The sequence below is a fragment of the Anneissia japonica genome, unplaced genomic scaffold (assembly GCF_011630105.1).
Source record: "Anneissia japonica isolate Jap-2015-1 unplaced genomic scaffold, ASM1163010v1 scaffold376_len1572418_cov194, whole genome shotgun sequence".
NCBI classification, from domain to species: domain Eukaryota; kingdom Metazoa; phylum Echinodermata; class Crinoidea; order Comatulida; family Comatulidae; genus Anneissia; species Anneissia japonica.
The window spans coordinates 72,290-76,878 of record NW_022741166.1 but is presented as its reverse complement, the minus strand read 5'-3'; positions in this window follow the sequence as shown (position 1 = coordinate 76,878).

The window sequence follows — 4,589 nt, the reverse complement described above, 5'->3', positions numbered from 1 at the left end:
GTTTTGTTTCCTTAACTCTATTTTTATATATTATGCGCTACACAAGTGCGCAGCCATTGAGCAGTACATTGTGCCATGCTACTCTATCACCAGTGACAGCATCAGTGGATTGTTTGTTGCCCGTCTAACAGCTTTCTCCAATATGCAGTGCACAGAAATTCCCTTGGTCAGCACACGTTTAAAACTTTACAGCAGGCCAACTTAACATCTCGTCATTTTGAGGATTGATTGTATGTTCATTATTCAGAATATGATCTTCCATAATTGAGTCATGTCAACCAACCTTCTATTGCTTTTAAAGTTGGTTCCAGTTTATAGACTTAAACAAATTACTATATTACATGTCCAATGTTTACGAGGAGTATCATATACAGCCGAGTAATCAAGTAAGCTCAGAGTGGTTTTGATTATGAAAACAGCCCAGGTGGCTAAATCCAGTTATATGATTAAAATCACTCTCAAACCTTCTGTTATAATGCCTGCCTGGAATTTATTATGTACTCTAAACTCTATACTGCATGATGAATGCTGTTCTCTCAGAGGTGTCATTTCGTATGAAGGATTTTTCTCGCGTAGATGTTATCGTACCCCGTTGGCAATGTTTTGTCCAGTTAAATCTCTCATCAGACAGTCTGGATATTTGCCGTCAGGTTTTATGTTTATAGTTGGACTTAAGGTGAATTTATTCAGAAAACATTGTAATCCCATGTTTGTCTTATGGATTTTGAACCAAACCTACAGATTGGATGTGAAGTCCATCAATCAATCAATCAATTAATCATTTGCACAGAGGATAGCTAATGGCATAACAATTTGTTTGTTGTCCAGGAGCCCACCATTGGTGTTTAAATTGAAATTGGAGAGATTTATCAATATTATCATATTTGAGGAGATTCAATTTAATTCTCTTTATTCACAAAACAACATAAAATCCACAGTAAAATCTATTCATAGTATAAAATATCAATATAATATTTATCAAATCGAATGACTAAAGGGTTGGAAAGATATTTAGAAAACAACCTCAGAATACATGATATATTGCTTGGTAATTTATATTTATATTATTATTAAATTATCATACTGTAGCTTTCAAAATTAAAAATGCAAACAAATTCCACAAATTAAAGGATGAATAAATATTAATGCTACTATAATGATACATAGCACATACTTAAAGAATTTTATAGTTAAGTTGAAGAAGTTGATTTTGATCTTTTCATGACCAATCCAATGTTTCAATTGAATTTTTTAATGGTTTACTGCAGACATTATATATCTTGAATGTGGTCATGGTCTCTAAGCCATGCTTCAATACCTGAGGCTGCCGAGATCCTCTCTCACGACTAAAAACCATCAACTTCTACTCTCGGCTTCCTGAGAGCTTTATATGTTTTTTTTCCCCTGTAATTAGCGGGCAATTCACAGTTGAGCGAGAAAGACAAAACATAATCAGATAAAACAAAACTAATACCATACGTTCAAGACGATAAGCACAATTGAGCTTCCATACAACGATAAACACAGCTGAGATTTTATTCGATGATAAACAGTTGAGATTTCCATAAGTCAATATCCAAATCTGTATTGACAGTGAGACATGTATAAGATAAAATATTAATGATGGTTCAATGATGAAAATGATGATAAAAGTAATAGTAGTTATAATACATTTTAATTTACTCATCAATGTGTAAAACATGTTTCACTTGAAATTTACCAGCTCCTAGTTACTGTAAATAATTATAAAAATTCACTAAGTAAAATTTTCATATGAACATACTGTACTGTAACAGTTAATAATAAAACAATGTACTATCAGCCACGAGGTAAAAAAATTGAAAATGTTAATTCCATATTTGATTTGCTTAATTTGTGTATTCAATTACTGTAAGTTATAACTTAAAATGTTTGGACAATTAAATAACATATTTCCTGTATTCTTTTGCATGGATCCTTACTTTGGCTGGTAATCAACTTACAGATTTTTGTAGCAAACTTTTTTCGATCTGTTTCTTGTTGGAAGCTAATAATATATTTGATAATTTCGAATAAGCTATTCAAAATTGTATTTGAATTTTTTAGGTATTTTCCTAACTTTTTGACTGATAGTAGGCCTACATCTTTAATTACGCTACTGTAAACTGTAGGCGTAATTGTCAGTGTGGTGCTAATAAATTCAAACAATAACATTAAAATATTTTAGTTGCTTACATTGTACACTATATTAAATTTGGTTATTAGTTTTCAATGAAAAAATTGATAAGAATCCACCCCCGTCCCCACCAATTAACAGATGCATCAATGATACTGTTGGCATTCTTTTCAAAGCCCCATTTGATGGTGAATAATTAAACATTTTTATAGTAATAATTCTATATTAAAATCAAAATTAGCTTTGATATTGTGTGGATGAAAATTTATTTGTAAATACTATATAAATATATTATAAGACAGAGTTAATAAAAAAAAAATCATCTAATAGAAAGCAAAACATCCTGAGTAAGTACTCCATTATGTACTTCACCTATGAAAATTTTTCAATTCTTTTAAAGATTTTAACACAGACAGTAACTTTAATGTTAGTGAGGCCATTACTGTAACCATAATGTTCAGTCTCGTATCAAGTGTTGCTTTGTAATGCACCAACTGGGAATGTCTCAAACCAATACACATACATATCTCATAGATAATTATAACTCGTTTCAGATGATCACTTTCCCACTGTTATTTTGCATGTTCAGAAAGCCAATGAGAATCCTACATATAAGCCGTCGAGCTGAGTAGTTTTCTAATGTGGCGATGCGGGTGCAGTTATAGTGGAAACTTAATCCTTACGCCGGCTAATCTTACATGTATCCTTCGGCACAAAATTTGATATTACTTTGTAACACCCAGACACATAGAGAACCTAGTCAGACAAAATGTGTTTAATGCATTTTGTATAGAATAATTGCAGTTGTGGAACGTTAGCTAGTGAGTGAAACAGATGCTGTTTTTGTTATTTATCATTCATAGGGTATGCTGTTTTGCATTAAGTGTGTCATCTTCACAATAATGTGTTTATGATGATAATGGTTGTTCTGTTGATGGGACCATATAATATATCCATGGTGGGACTTTAATGAACCTGTCTTTGTCGTAGCACCATTTGATTGATCAAAAGTATTATCAATATTTTGTTTGCTTCAGTCCCCAGGGATTAATCAACATATGAATGGAATGGCATTATCTGCAACTCACCTCTTGTATAAAAAGTAAAGAGGAGCAGTTTTTTTTATGGCACATACCTTGATGGTCATTAATCAGTTATGTCAAGTTAACTATGAACTTATTGTAGCATTTTTTTCTGTTGCAGTTTTACGAGAGTTAATTATCATATCTTTGGTTTTGGTAATATTAAAAATTAAGTTCATATCTTCACACCAGTTAACAAATCTTCCAGCTTCATTAAAACACTCATTTGCATCTTGGCATCTGAAGTATTTTTATTAGTTTTAACTTTAATAATGTTTTACCTTTTAAATACATTTAAGGGGTCGTTCAACATTACCAATATCTTCACAAGTGTACAGACAAGTACGCTAGGTGAGAGGGGGTAGACAAATTTGTACATATGCAAAAAAATGTTGATTCAAATTAACATGCAATATGTAAAATAATGGTAAATTATAATGTAACCATGGATATAATATTAATTATTAAGCAACCAAGTACATTGCTTTAGTTCACTTCACAAAACAATGGAGAATGGTTTGCAAAATCAACAAATCAACCTTTTTTTTGTACACTTTCAGAGGGGAGAGAGGGATACTGAAAAATAGTACTGTTTGTCCATTTGTGAAAATGTTCATAATTGTGAACCCCTAAATGCTTTCTTTTTTGTTACTTTCAACATTTTTTAGAGTTTTCCTTTATAACGTATTTTCATTGTCATTTGTATGTTTTTATTATTTACTGATCTTTTTGTGAATTACTGTACTGACATGGTACTTTCTTTCCTTTTTAAATAATGTTTTTGTCTTCTGCCAAGCAATAACATTTTCTGTATTTTTATATGGACCAATACAATTTCTTGAATCTTGTTTGGTCATTGCTTCTCATTGTCACTCCCATGCCTTTCAATTAAGTGATCATTTTTATGAAAGGTTGCCACAGACATTTTTCACCTTAGAAATGAAATTTTCTATCCCTCTTTATAAAGTCTTTTAAAAAAATAACTTACTTTTCTTGTATGATTTAATTGAATATTCAATTTTATAGTTGCTTAAACTTTTTATTGACTACTATAAAACATTAATTATTTTATAATGTCCTTCAAAGCTATTTATTTTATCCCCTGTTCCAGAATCAAATGGTTTTGGATCCTCCCATGAACTATATTTGAAATTAATGCTGCAAAAATTTTAAACTGAATCAGAACAGACAACATAACCCCGTCTTTTATACTTGTAGTTGGACATCAAAGATCTTATAAACACAAGATAGCGTTCTCCGCGATTTACGCGTAACAAATAGAAGCGTCGGTCAAGGTTCAAAAGTTTCCAATTTAGCAAGAGGGCGCCATTCATACGCTATTATACCAAAGA